General features: G+C 41.2%; 1 protein-coding gene across 10 annotated transcripts in view; it reads right to left on the minus strand.

Annotated features, from left to right (window-relative positions):
* Positions 1 to 15,454, minus strand: part of LRRC3B (leucine rich repeat containing 3B) — a 47,456-nt gene that overhangs the window by 22,840 nt on the left and 9,162 nt on the right. The window contains exon 3 of one of the 10 annotated variants that reach the window (XM_075417421.1): positions 7,361 to 7,420. The exons of the other annotated variants lie outside the window; for them this stretch is intronic. The gene's annotated coding sequence lies outside the window, so the exon portion shown is untranslated. The remainder of the gene's footprint in view (positions 1 to 7,360; positions 7,421 to 15,454) is intronic. 10 annotated transcript variants of the gene reach the window in all.

The following is a 15,454-nucleotide window of genomic DNA, read 5'->3' on the forward strand; positions in this document are numbered from 1 at the left end:
ATTGTAAGGCATATAGTGTAAAACATTAATTAAAATTATGCTGGTTTCCACAATAACAGTGCTTCCTGAGAAATGGCTATATTAGCAAACAAACATTGAAGATACACAATTATTGTATTGCTCTGTGACATTATACTCTAAATCAAAGTAGCACTCTTCTTTCTTAACTCTTACCAGCATCTAAAAGCAAAGGACCAAAACTGTGAATATTTATTCATTTATGTAACTGAACTTAAGTCAACAAATTGAATTATTGAATTGACAGCATGACAATATTCCCAATAAATATGCATAAACTTATTCGGAAACTCTTGAAAGGAAAATATTTTAAAATGGCAGCAAGTCACACATGGCCAAACTTTTGGTAAATAAATTTGTAAGTACCTGATGAACCAATTAAGTGATTAACTGATTTCAATGCACCAAACACTAACTCAGGTGCCTACTTTCATAGAAGCTGTTTTAAGAACACTGCCCCTAAAAAAGAGAGAGGAAAAAAAAAAGTTTAAGACTTTTTAAAGTGGCTTTGGGCACCAAAATGACACTCAATCTGGCCAGAAAACAAGGGGAAATTTTCATTCTGTTAAAATTATAGAACAAAATCCTGTAAAGTGTAGCTAGAAGGTCTAAAAGCAAAACAAAACAAACCTAACCCACTGAACTTTGTCCTTACTTAAGTATCTTGCAAACTGTCCCAATGATTTCAGGAGGAGCTGAACTGAGCAATTGTAGAAGCAGCTTTCTAAAATTCCACCATTTGTTATTAATTTTAAGTCAGTCAAATGGATTGTAATACGAAATAAATTTTTCCATCCTTCATTTACAATCCTGTCTTAGAAAATCTGAGGCCAATTCACATCCCTCTACAGGGATTCAATGTACGCCAAGGGAAAAGAACAACTCGGGAGGGACAAGCCATTAAGGTTTTCCCTGAAGCCTCCTGCTGGGTTTTTCAGCTTTAAAAGGAAAAAAATCTTTTGTCCTGCTGGTCCCCAGCTTGCCAAACCCAGTGCCTCCAGGTCCACCCGGTACCTTGTGATTGCATTCACACAGGGATTCTCTGTGGCTTTCTCTTGCTGTCTTCTAGCAAAGCTAGCACAACTGTTTTAATCTCCTGGTATCGGTCAAACTTGCTATTTGCTTAACCTAGGAACCCCAGGGGCCCTCGGGAGACCAGACTTTGAAGGAAGTTCAAGTGCTGCGAGTTGCTGGAGAACCAAGGCATACCACCTCTGTTCCATACTTCTACAGGTCCAGATAATTTGCATGTGAGAAGGGGAGCGCTACTGCTGACCAGCTTTCTTCCAAAGCCACGGAGCGAGTCAACCGTGGAGATAACCTCCACACTTAAGCTAAGGCACTGCACCATGGGATCATGTAGTTCATGCCTTGGAAAAAAAGCACCATCTCAATTTTCAAGTTCACAGTAACAAAAATATCTTTAAAATTCAAGGACTGATAGCACTGATAGCAGACAAATTTGTTTTAAATGCCCTAAACAATTTGGGTTTACATTTCAAGGCAACAAGTTTAATTTCTACTTCTGTTTTACGCTGAAGAGAAGCTCCCTTAGGCATCAAGCCTAGAAGAGGTGGCCTACTACATACTTGCCCACAGTCATTACCTCTGGGCGCTGGCAACCACTGCTTACTCACTGCTGCTTATGGCGCTTCTCATGGTTGGAAAGGGCTGATGGCAAGGAAGCAATTAATTCTTTTATTGTTTTTAGTTCTTTCTGGTCATGAGGCTAGACTGTTTTAAAAGTCACTGTTTGTATATTTCCCCCTGGGGTTTCACAGCTTTCTCTTGTCTTTCACCCTTCTCCACAAAAATGTCCATTCTTTTCTGGCTGGCCTTATTAATATAACCATTTAGATTAAACCCACTTAAAAAGCTATTTCCTAGACAAGTTTTCTATGTTTCTACATGTTAACCTCTTTCTCTGTTTATTTAATTTGTAATATCTTTATTTCATTTAATTTGATGGATGAAAAAAATGGTAAACACGAAAATTAATGCTGAAAAGAACGCCAGAGGAAATAATATCAGAAGGCAGGAAGTAACAGAGGACTATATGTACGTATGTTAAGGATAAAAATACAATTAGAGTGCCTATGTAAAGAAGCCAATAATAAGTTACTTTGATCTTTTAATCTCATATGAAACCATTTTTTCAAGTAGCATTCTTTAATTCATAGGTCCATGCATAAAAAATTCAAGTGTCCAGATAACTCACAAAAATACCACTTAGTATGGTGTATTTATGCATGACTACATGTAAAGTAAGCAAGATTCAACACTATAGAAAAGAGAAGAAATGAAGTGTAAAAATATTTTCCCTTACAACACCAAATGGAAGTCACACTCATTTAAGTAAATATTTTGCTGTATTGACAGAAGCCAAATCTATGTCTTTTTTCAAAGCCTTGCTTTAGTTGTTGCTTAAACTACTGTGCTTTTTTTGGTCTGTATGTAAAATGACACAAGTTTGTGTTCAAATAACACTACCAATTAAATGCTCTTTGCTTTTTTACAAGTTGTTTGTAATGAACATTTTAGCCCTCTCAAAGGTGAAGAACACAACCAGCCAACCTCTTTGTGCATGCCCCATGAGAAAATTCGGCAGAAATAAATTTCACTAGCCTTAGTCAGCAAGCTGTAATGGCATGCAGTAAAACTATGATACGTACCAAAACCTTCCAGATTTGTTAATCAGTAGCAAGATGCAACAGAATACGCTCTCTGAAAACTACCCAAATTTCCCAAACAGCATTTGGATAGCTTCCCTTTTTGAATGGGGACTTGATGCTTCATCTTCAATTTGTGCACACCATTTTCTCCTTCCTCCCTAAATTCTAAACGTTTTTCTTACATTTACTTCTTCTGAGATTCAGTAGTGACAGTTTCTTCCTTACACTCCTACATATATTTTGCACAAACTGTTAAACAGAATTAGTACACGCTCCTCTCTCCTATCAGTCACCACTGGCCAAAATTTTTTCCACAGAATCCAGTACACAGGAATCCAACCGGCTTCACAGTTGTAAAAGCTCAACAGCAGCCAGACTATTAAATAAAACAGAGAAGGGTAGTGTTTGTAAGTGATACTTGACCATGCCGTTGGATGGAAGGCTGTTTTTCCTGTGCTCTGAAGGAACCTAATAAACCGCCCTTAGAGAAATCTCAGTTCTGACCCTCACCACACAGCTTCTAACTTGCACAGATGTGGCTTGGCAGTCAGGCTGAAGAAAGGTTTTGCAGACTATGACCATGCAGACCCTCCAAATGGCCACAAGAAGTGTTTACTAGGTGAAGACAGGTCCCAGGTGGCTCGCAGAGAATGAGTATGAACACAGCATTTGGAAGACATGTTGAGCATGCCCAGTGCTAACTCATTATGCTGCCTTTAACTACCCTAAGGGCATCACTTACAAGCAGGTAACAACAAAAATATTGCCTGGTATCACTTGGTTGTTGCACTCTGCACAATACAATAATCCAGGTTAGTTCAAAAGGACACCATCAGCAAGACCACTGGCCAAGACCTTTACCCGAATAAGGAAAGAGATTATGTATTTACCCTGAGCATAAAGGTACTTTTCAAATTCCATGACAAGTCTTTACTGCAAATTCCCCCTCACCACACAAAGCCAGCAGATAAAAATCTTGAATAATGAACAAGTTAGAATTACCTCAAGAAACTAAACCTTGTGGTCTTCACAGACCTAGCAAAGCAGAAAGATTAATATAAGCAAATACCGCACCACCACCACCCCAAAAAAGGGCAAAATTATACCCTCGTAATGGTTTCAGTTGCAGTTCACTAATATATCTTTCAGTAGTGAACAGAACAACCAGTTTTAAGGTAACAATCTAACCTCAATGTCCTATTTTTTAAAAATTAAAAATACCAGAAGAGATACCAGGAAGAAAAAAAAGTGACATTGGAAAATTGACAGATTCCGGGAGATGAAATAATGCAAGTCTGAATGTCCTTCCTTCACCATGTGTTAGGACCACGTGGCATGAGGAGAAAAATCAACACGTGCAGTATCTGAAACCCATGTCACAGAACAGAAGAAACTGGTGGATAATAAAGAATTAACCTATTATGCCAGCACTGATTTTTGCATGTGTTTAAATCTGGAGGCACAGACCTTTCCTGCAGAGCTTTCTGCCGAGTACAAGATCCATGGGGAAAATGGCTTAATCGCCAGTAATGATGCAGTGTGAGAAGCCTGTCTGGGACATACTTAATGCTGTCCTCCATGCTGAGGGTGCACTTCCAGGAATAAAGATTTAGTTGCCATGTCTCCCTCCACTACCCATATTTTCATATTCTGCACAGCCTGCTCTGCAGAGACAGGCATTCACACCTATGGGATGCTGCTAAGTCATGTGGGGACACGGCATGCTCTTCTGCAGAAAAATCCTGCAAATACACTGGACATCCCTCCAGGATTTCTTTCTTTATATGGATTTCTACAGGATGTGAGATGGATGTCTCTGGTGGTTACACCCTGTTCCAGGATGGAAGCACCACTCTTTCTGCCCACTTTACTCATGCGTGCTAGAAAGCGGCAGAGAGCATCTTCTTACATACTTCACATATACTGTGAGGCCCAACAGAGACATAATAAAACAGATAAATGATAAAAAAAAATGGTTTAGTTACAGCAACCCTTTTTTTTTTTTTTTTTTTTTTTTTTTTAATTTCTCAGTGGAATTGGAATTTAGAATCATAGAATGCTTTGGGTTGGAAGGGACCTTTAGAGGTCACCTAGTCCCACCTCCCTGCAGTGAGCAGGGACATCTTCCACTAGACCAGGTTGCTCAGAGCCCCATCCAGCCTGGCCTTGAATGTTTCGAGGGATGGAGCCTCCACTACCTGTCTCGGCAACTTGTTCCAGTGTTTCACTACCCTCATTGTAAAAAATTTCTTCCTGATATCCAGTCTAAATCTAGTCTCCCTTAGTTTAAAACCATGAATGATGTAAACACTTCATCTTAGCTCGCTCCCAAAGCTCATCTACGAACGGGATAAGATCCCATGCAGCTATCCAGTAAAGCAAAGGAATATGAGTCATCAGCCTGCAAGCTGAACAACAGACGGAACCACAGATTCAGACCAAGGTAAGAACAGTATGAATGAAACACCAGTTTCTAAATCACACCTCTGAAGAAAGCAGTCTAGGATGGCAACTCATAAACATACCTACCTAGCCTAGCATTAAAAACCATATAGGGAATCCAGTGGACCACTTAGAGAAAAACTCCATGAAATTCAAAGCGGGAAAAATCTCTCTGAAAAAATGTTTGAAAAAGCTGAAGGAATTAAATTACAGCAGCATACACCTCTGTAAATAACTTGGTCAAGTCTTGGGCCCTTTGTTCTTACAGGTTCACATAAATATTATGGATTAGGAAAATGTGATTCTTAAATAATGTAATTTTAATTTATAGTGAACCCTATTAGTCTTACTCCTACTAAGACTAGTACCATTTTCCTCACAGAAGGAAAAAAACCCACAATAGTGAAATGTGCTCTCATTTCATATTCAAGTGATTTCTTCTTTGACTAAACAAAGATAGCAGTCTCTCCTAAAATGAGAGTACTTCCCACCAACCACACTGACAAAAAAGGCTCAAATTCTAATTGCAGTTTTGCTGGTCTAAATGCAAATAATCTAGGTAATAAGTTTATATTTCTACCAAAGCAACTGAAAGCAAAACATGTCCCCAGAGATCTATAACCTGATTAGTGACAATAAGCTGAGATAGCACAGCCCCAGCTGCTCAATATTACACAAAGAAAGAGGTGGGCAGGTTCAGAAAAAGCTGCACATATTGGTGTCACTCCTATTCACAATTTACCCCTACCATTTCACTCACCCACTCTCTCTTCACCAGAGCATGAAACGCCAGTTGCTTAGATTGAAGCTGTTCAATATTCAGCTACTGCCATCACAAATTACTACATAAATTAACAAAATGCCACCATTCCACATAGTAACTCCCAAACACCATGCTAGGCCAATGTATTTTCAGATGTTTTGCTCTCCTCTCGAACTCTTCTGCCTTGCCACCACCTAACCAGTCGCAGCACCTGCACCGAGCTCCAACCACAGCTTCTGCTCCTTCCCTGCCCCGAAGCAGCACAGCCTTCACCGAGGACCGCTGCAGGTGCAGTACCCATCAGGGGTACTCCTCCCCCAAACTTGCACCTATACCTCACTGAGCATTGCATCCCATGAATTACCCCTTTAGTTACTGCATGCTACAGAGATCACGGTTACCACTCTCCTGGGAACCCTATCCACTACCAGTTCATGGTTGCCTGAGCTAGCTTCGCCCTCAGTGAGAGACGGAAAAGAGAACATGAAGGAGGAGAGCCTGGGAACAGGGCCTTCAGCTCAGCTCTTCAAGAAGCTTCCCCACCTGGCAACTCTGCTGGCTCAGGTGCAAGATTCACAGGTTTAATTTTGGTTGTTCTCTTCCTACTAACACTTTATTTTAGCCCAGACATGCTGCAACATACTGTGCACTGACTGTGCCATTCTGGGCAGGGTGAACATGCTGGAAGCGTACAGGTGAGAAAGGTGAGGACCTCATCAAGAAAAACAATACCAAAGACATATTAAGAGGACAAGTGCTCAAAATGGGCAGTACAGGACAGTACACTGTTTAAAGACTTCCAGCGTATACCGGCATGCCCCAAAGAGGGAATACCACTAAATTTTTTTATTGATACCTCCAAACCTATGCTGCAACAGTTCAATAGGAAAATAATTCTGAAGGCTATAAAGCCTACTTCCCGTCTTCTCCAGTCTGGACCCTGCTTCTTCACTTACTGATTTTTTAAGGTAGCTCTGCTTCCATCTTTGTTTCATGGCTCCTAATTAACTTCTCTCTCATTTTCAGTATTTACAGCTTGGGAGTAGTAAAAGCAAAGGCACAGGTGACGGGCAGAAGGAACAAAAACTGGCTGTGCAGGATACCATCCTGCCTGCAGGCGAGGGGGTCCGCAGCTTGGGGATATCTCCTTCCTGTTCATGAAAACACCAGGGGGCTGTGAAATCTTGCCTTCCCACCAGCTTGCAGCTGTATCACACCTACCATGCAGCAACCCAGAGCACCCCTGCCACACACACAATTAAATTCTGTCAAGCCACTACTGACCACCCTGAGCGCACAGCACATGGCACGCTTTAATTTAGCATTAGCAAAGTACCAACAGCCCCTGGAGAGACTTCATTTAATTCTACTCCAAAAATATGTTCACTGTACTAGAAGCAAAGCAGCAGCAGCAGCAAATAATAATTATTAATTATCAGCTCTTTGAACATTTTCATAACTATACCGAACGTCTTGGAAAGGATAGCTCCTCTTCCCCAACAGGAATGCCAGAAACAGTATTTTTCTGAAAAGGAAGACCATTTCAGATTGCAGATATTAACTACATTTCCTTTCTAAACAATTCAGATTCTGGAAGCAAAAGAAAGAAGAATTCAGTACGTAAAACTGCAGCTCAAATTTTTCAGCAGCCCAGCAAAATCCTCTTGGACACATTCTTGTGAGTTAAAAACCAGATCTGCTGTGAGGCACAGCATGTACCTTATGGCAACAGTGTAGATTTATGTTTCTGCTCTCTGGGAAGTCACTGCTATGTAAAAGGATACCACTTGGCTTTACAGGTCAAGGTAAAATCTATTGCCCTGAAACAGACTGAAAATGGAAAACAGACCTAGCAGCCTAAACACAGAGAGTTATCAGAAGGGGCTGAGAGGTAGGATACACACCACCACTGATTTATACAGTTTAAATAGCATAGTCGATGCCTTTCTTCTCCATTTGACAACTTGTCTTTTTGCGTTACATTTTCCTTGCTTTTCAGCCCTTTGGAAACCTCAGAAGCGAAAAGATGTCACATTTCCCCTGAAACGAAACTGACTTATGACACCTTGTGTAATTCCAAAAATACGTAACACATTAATTTGAGACACTGCTGTCACGAAGAGCTTAATTTCTCATATCTTCTTTTCCAGATACAATTAAAATATTTCTCTGCTTTAGCTGGCTAATTTGTGTCACTTTAAGAGGGAGAGTTTGTTCCCACTCACCCCAAGGTCCTTCACATGGGAGATTCCCAGACCTCCGGGGGAAGGTCCACTGGAGTCTCTTCTGGAACATACTATGTTCTCATCCTAGCAAGTGATTACCAGTGAGCTGCTTTTCTCAACCAACACTTTGTATTTTAATTCCTATCTTTTTGTGGCTAATTTCCTCCCTCTTTTTTTCTGTGCACTAGTTTTTTTCCACTACTCTTGTACTCCCATTAACTCTTTCCCTTCACCTTGGTTTTGCTCTCTAGACCTGCGTGTCCCTCTTCTTTACCATCAGACTACCATGCATGCTACAAGTTATCTCAAATTTTGCAAAGGACTACAGTAATGATTTCTGTGCAATACTCTACAAGTCTAGGAGTGCTGTCTGGCAATTGTCCAGGTAGAACCCTAAAACTTAAGTGGGGCATTTTCTATAAAATAGATGTGCTTGTCCTATATAAACTTTACGCCCTCCTACCCTCTCCAGAATTACAGCTGCTTCTCTTTTAATGTAAAAAGACAGAGACAGAGAGAGATAGGATATCTGGATATACTGAAATGTTTTATAACGTCTTCTGGCAGACAATTAACTGTGGTCTGTTGGTTGGAGAACTGTTAAAAGACCCACTTGCTCACAAGTTTGTGACCTTTCTGGGAATTTTAGGAGTTATATGCCACCTCGTGAGCTGCCATTTCATTTTCACAACGGACCTCACAAGGTTAAATAGTACATATGTCTTGCAGAAAGCAGAAGAATTATTGGCAGAGTCAGTATTAAAAAGTAACAGACCCTTTTTTTCTGTTTCCCACAATACTGAGCTACCCCTGCAGTGGCCTAAGATGAGGGGACAGCTGACTAGGAGGGGATGGAGACACAGCACTGGCAATGCCACCACAGCCAGTATTGTTACAGTCTGACCCAGCATCCCCATCTTTCCCTTATCTCCCTCATCATATACTTTTTTTTTACCCTGCAACCCCAACTGTATGTACACACAATTCAAACAACCCAGTGCTATGTTTTTTCACAGAATGTTGCTAAGTCTTATTCCCTGGTTTCAGAGTTTGATGGTACATAGCATAACAGGAGCAGACCCCAAAAACCAGAAACCCACCTCAAAATGTAAACTGATGTTGCTAACATCAATCTCGCCTCTCTAAATCAGCCTTAAATTAAAATATCAAAGGATGCTTCGCAGAGATAATAAATGCTGGTAATTATTTTTCATAGCCTTCAATACATAGCCATTTGCACTTGTGAAAGACAATTACAAAACATTATTATGCATCACCAAAGCAAAACAGTGAATGTCATGTACCAGCATAACCCCTTTGCATGGCTCTCTGTGACTGTGCCGAGATGTCTAGGAAAAACACAAACTAATATTCGTAATTTTAAAGATTCCCTTTCTGTGTCCTCGCCTATTGGTTTTGTTCAATCTCTTCATGGTCTCACCATTGAAAATCAGAGGACCATTCACTATCATGAAGCTGCATATCCTGGACATAAAGGAAAACCAAAGCTCTCCTTTTTGGACCAAATCCCTTAGACGGGAACATTGCCCAAGTGAAAGCAGCCAGGCTGGGCCATGTAAGAGGTTAGGAGGTGGGGGATCGCATAGCAATCTTAGTATTTCTGGATGCAAATTCAGGAAAGAGAAAGCAGAGGCAGGTGCTGGTAGCTGCAGAGGACACCTGAGGAGTCACTCCACAGCACTGCGCACGTGGACCAACGCTGACCGTACTTATCCTTCCCACATGCCTGGGCAAGCAGCCTAGCTAAATGCACACAGCCCTGGCATGGAGACTCAGCTCTCAATGTGCTCTTTATACCATATACGTTGGCCAGTTTGACCAAAAATACTCCCCCAATTCCGCCCAGCACCAAAAAAATTAATAGAGCTGAAGGGCTGCTGCAAGGCTGGAGAAAAGGACCCTGACTCAGGCAAGCAGCTCTAAAAGAAACAGAGGAGGGAAGACTGACCCTATAAAGATGCATCTTCCAAATATGCTCTTCGTCATGTCTTGGTCAGTAACTACTGTTTTTCTGCTAAATTTGCACAGTCCTTTGCACAACAAGGTATGTTTGACTTAGGATTTTTTAAAAATATTTTTTAAAAAAGAAAGAAAAATCTTTTTGCAGATTAAATTAGTAAAGCTATGAAGGCTAAAAAACTACACAGATTTTACTCCGGCCTACTTCATTACACACCTCGCGTGCAAATTTGTTACAGGAAAATGTTACCTAATTAAATTTATTATGCTTTGACTTTTTTTGTTAACTTATTTAATTAAAAACTTTTCGATTTATGTAATTTATTATGGCATGACCATTGTTAATGAAGCTCAAAAAGGTACCGTTGGATAAATTCATGCAAAGGAGATGAAGCAGAGCAGAATGAGGGATTATGTTCTCAGACTTCTGAGGCAAAGAAGCCTGAAATAAATGCAAGTTTTGAGTGTTTGGAGCAGCGGGTGCATTCATTGTAATTATTTCAGACTGCATGCTGATTGCAAAAGATTAACATAAATAGGAGTTATTATTGCAGATGTTTCTATTCTTGCTAGGAAATCCCTTGAATATAGGAAGCACAAAATAAAAAATGTGAAGATACTGTACTACAGCGTCACAACTTTTGTTCTGTTTTTTTTCTGTTCTGGACATACCAGAAGAAACATATATAAAGCTGTTCCCCTTCAGACCTTGAGGGAAAAACACCACTCCTCTCCAGTAACATGACAAAACATCTAGATGTAACCCCACTGCTCAGCAGGGAGCGTTATGGCACATTCCCTCCTCCCTTCCAGAACTCCCTCCTTCACCCTGCACGGCACTAGGTTACCCTCCGGAGCCTACGCGGCCTGCAGCTACAACCATAGTCAGTACAACAAAATTCATAGTAATTAACATCATTTAAGAACCTTGCTCCTTCATTCACAACAGCAAATTGGACACATAAATAATTCACATGTAATTTTGATAGTTCTGACTCTGTTTCTACATTAAGCAATGGCAAAATTTCCATTCAGTCTGGAAAAAAATACACAAAACTCATGGTTTTGAAAATTTTCAAAAAAATAGAAGTGGGTAAAAAGGTCTAACAACAGTACTGGAGGTGTGTGTAACACATCTCATCATATCTTCTGCTTCACTTCCTCACTTCTCATAATTTGCTTTCTTGTCTCAGTAGGATCACAATGCACAGAAACCAAGCAAAAAAGTAAATGGCTCAGGGCAGGGCTTTTTCACTGTAACTTCAGCCTGCCCAGGTCTATCACTGCAACACTTCCTTAAAGAAGAAATACACAGCTATTCAAGCTCTTCAGCTGTTTGTGGACCAGCTGTACACACTCGCAGAGATGGGTATGAGTCAAAGATGCTCTGGTCAGTAGAATACTTGCCTATAGGTTGAACATTATTTCCTATGGATCTGCATTAAACGTGAAACGTGAAGGTTATATGGGCCTTTCCCTACAGCAACATATATCTCCACGCATGCTACGTTTCACAGTCACAGACAGTAGGGCCGTCGGCTATACCACCATGGGCCAGGGCCCAGAACTTCACCCCATTGCCTGGAGACCAAGGGGGTGTGAGCACCTTCCCTTTACACTCCCTTTAAGTACAAGCAGCCTAGAAAGCACATCTGTCTCACAGCACAGACACTGCTACTGAGCCTAGATAAGACAGTTTTAGTAGCACACTCCATTGACAGCACAGCACATCTCATACTCCAAATCTGTCCCTTTACTTCAATGCTATGAAACTGTATCATCGACTGCAGTTCAGGTATGGCTTTAAAATAAAATGTACTAGTGTAAAAACAACAGCCCTGTCTAACATTTACAGAGCGACTTTCGGTGGAGCAGATCTCACGGGATTTCTTAAGTCTTTCCAAGCCAACTGTATAATGCCACAGGTTTTCACAAGTGCAATTAAGGGCAGAGTTTGGGTCTCTGTATAGATGTTTTCTTCTATTCACTGCCAGCTGCAAGGGGTCAAATACTGACAGAGCAGAGAAGCAATTCTACATAAAAACACTGCAAAGAAAGGAAGGCATGATCTGTTCCAGTGGCAGAGGGAATTCAACACAAGCACAATGCAACCATTGGGGTTTGAAAAAGAGGGAACAAGCAAAAAAATAAGATAGAAATGCCGTTTCACCAACACAGAACAGTAGGGTTGCAACAGAAATTTTACCATTCTTGTAGGGGGGAGCAGAGGATTTATGGGGACAATTATAAATTCTGCAAATCCTTTCCAAAGGACTGTCCTTGAACGAATGAAGCAAGATCCCAATCTCCCCAAACTAACTACATAACAGGGCTCAGCAGGAATGAAATGCATTGTATGACTGTCACTTCTATCATTTTGAGCAGAGTCTTGTTTTAGTAGCCTGTCAGATGACAAGGGTAGATATGAATTCAATAGATAATACTGAAGTCCCAGAAATAGTTATGTCAAGTATTTTTACATCACAAGTTAGGAACAATACCTCACTTCCCATTTGGACATATGCTTGTGTTCAAATCGGTATGAATAATATCCATTCTCAAGGGGTTTTCATTATGATTTTGCGTAAGTCTATCACAAACTAAGATAGCATGCGTATTATGGATGTAAATCTACTATGGCTTACACCCACCTTAATCACAGCAACTTCAGGGAGCTCAGATTTATGCAGGTTTACCTCAAGTCTTTAAATGTGAGTGACTCTCAAGCAAAAAACACCAAACCCACAATACTGATGTTTCCAAAACAAATAGCAACCTAATCACTAATGGGAACACCTCTGTACAACCCTGGTCTCAGTTCTGAATTGATGCACATTCCTATGGCTCCATCCCCAGCAGACCCATCTGTCAGCTCCGTCAAGGGTATGGGAGAACCAGCTCCAGGCAGCTGCACGGAAAGTCTTTTGCTGCCCTGCTCCATGTAACCCTCAGCCCACACGGGGTGTGAAGCTGGTGCCTGGGAAAAGTCCTCTGTAGCTGACACCTCTAAGAAAGGGGAAAACATAACTTTCAAAAAGCAGCAGCAATGAAAATGGAAGAGACCGTAAGATAAAAAGAAAACAGTAAAAATCTTAGGGACTGCAAACATTCTCATTAGTTTCTAAATATTTCCAAGGAAAATTACACAAAGTTTACTTTTTATTAACTGGCTACACCGCTATGCTATAATAAAACATTTTTCCACCCTTGACTGGGAAATGGAGAGCCTTTGTTTAAGCCTTTTAAAGACTCCTCTATCACTTCAGAACACCTTACCTTCTTATTCTGAATGACCATTTTCCCTCGAGAAAGGAAAAACCTAGCCACCTGCCATTTCAGACCTCCTAAGCCGACTCACATCTCCTAAAACTCTTTTTCTTTGTTGTGTCAACATCTCTAATGGACTTTGTTCTTTAAACATTGCTTTGGTTTAGAGAAAAATTAGAACAAGTTTTTAAAAATCTGGGGAAGGAAAGAAAAGAAAAATGAAACGGCTGACAAGCTAAAGATTTTAAATCCACATTGCAAAATGCCACATGGAACCCCCCCATTGCTGAGAACACTGAAATCTCGCCTACCCACCCTCCCCTAAACGATGCCACTCCCTAAGGGAAAAGGAATTAAGCACTTTTTCTCAGTAAGGTTTTGGAGAAGACCTCCTGAACTCCTGAATCACCACCTTGAAGGCCTTATGAAACCATGGCAATTAAGAACATCCTCGTCTCATACTGATGATACTCCTGTTAAAAACTGAAATGGCGGTATTTTAGAGTGCAGTAAGCATAAATAAGTATGGCAGCAGCAGGTACTGAAAACTTGTCATCATTCCTCTTACACCCTGGACCACCCACCCACCCTATGAAGAAACTCCTCTTCTGTAGGAAAGCCCAGCTCTTGAACAGACTTCTGACGACTTCTGAGCAAAGGCCATTACTGCTGCTAGCTGTGAGCCCTTCCCACAGATGCCCAGAGACAGAGCTCCTCTCTGAGATGCTTCCCTGGATGGATTAGGAGCTCCATGACTTGCCCTTTGTACCAGTGTCTGTGTCTCAGCCCTGACAAACCCACACGTCCTGAGCACACTCAAAACACACGCTTCCTCTGGGCCCAGGAAAATGCCTCCATCAGGGGTGCCAGGAAAGTAACTGCAGGCTTACCGAGAACATGTTTTGGCATTAGCGGGATGTTTTATCTTTTACCTCTCACCAGAGGTACAAATCTTACAGGAAATGTTTCAGCATGTTCTGAGCTTTCTGCCCTTCATCTCTCCAGATGAGCCTTCTTACACAGGTATTTTACCTGGTACATCCCTGCCAGCTCTTTGTAGACAGCGCTTCCCTCTCACACTGCCCCCAAGCCCAACAAATGCAAGCCAACCTGAGGAACACCAGCCCCGTCACCTCTGATGAATTACTGCTGACAGAGGCTGGTACTTTTGTTTGGTTTGTCCGGGGTTGTGGTGGTGGCTTTTTTTTTTTTCTGGATGGGCAAGGAACCCAAGTTCCTCCTTCAAATGAACGTAATGTAAAACCTCAAATGAAAAATCAAAGGCTTTCACCAGCAAGGGGAACTACAACGCAGCACAAGGGTTGAAGGTGAACTGCCCCTGAAATGGAGACACGCCCCAAAGCCATGGTCTAACGTGGTCATAGGTGCACCCTGCCCCTGCGGCGATGAGGCTCCTGGGGAGCCTGCAAGCGCCCGCTCACTCCTACGCCAGCACCGCTGCCGGGCAGCAGGGCACCTGACTGCCAGCCCAGTGTCTTCTCTGCTTGTTATCACAGTCACTGAACAGCAATATTCTCCTTATCGCATCTGAGGAATACAGTGTTCCTCTCTAATCTGAAAAAAGTGCAAGTCTACGGCACAGGAAGCAGCTTTCAAAAGGTTTACACAGATGAGCCTTTTTTTCCCCCATTCTGGTGTGAAAATGATGAAAAGATAATATAAGCACACTTTTTTTTTTTAATACTGAATTTGTTTTGGAAGCGAAGACACAGAGGACTCACTTTTAATTTCCTTTTTCCAGGTTCATTCTTTATTTAATAATAACTTTAAAAATTCTTTTGAAGCAGTAATATATTCAAGACTAATAAAATCCAAGTGCAAAATATTTTCAGAGGCAGCTTAGGTACAATTATTAAGTTGTCAAATAAAATCATCCAGTCTAAGTTGTACTGGAGAAAGGACAAAGTTTATAGCTAATTTCTCAGACTGAAAGGTACCTGTTTCCAGGAGCAACGCTCATATCCAAGATGACACTAGGTAGCTCCAAGAACAGTCAGGTGTATGGGTAAAAACAGTGAACCTGAGAACAGCATCAGTGTTAGCAAGAAGTCCACCGCCAGTTTTCA

The sequence above is a fragment of the Opisthocomus hoazin genome, chromosome 4 (assembly GCF_030867145.1).
Source record: "Opisthocomus hoazin isolate bOpiHoa1 chromosome 4, bOpiHoa1.hap1, whole genome shotgun sequence".
Lineage (NCBI taxonomy): Eukaryota > Metazoa > Chordata > Aves > Opisthocomiformes > Opisthocomidae > Opisthocomus > Opisthocomus hoazin.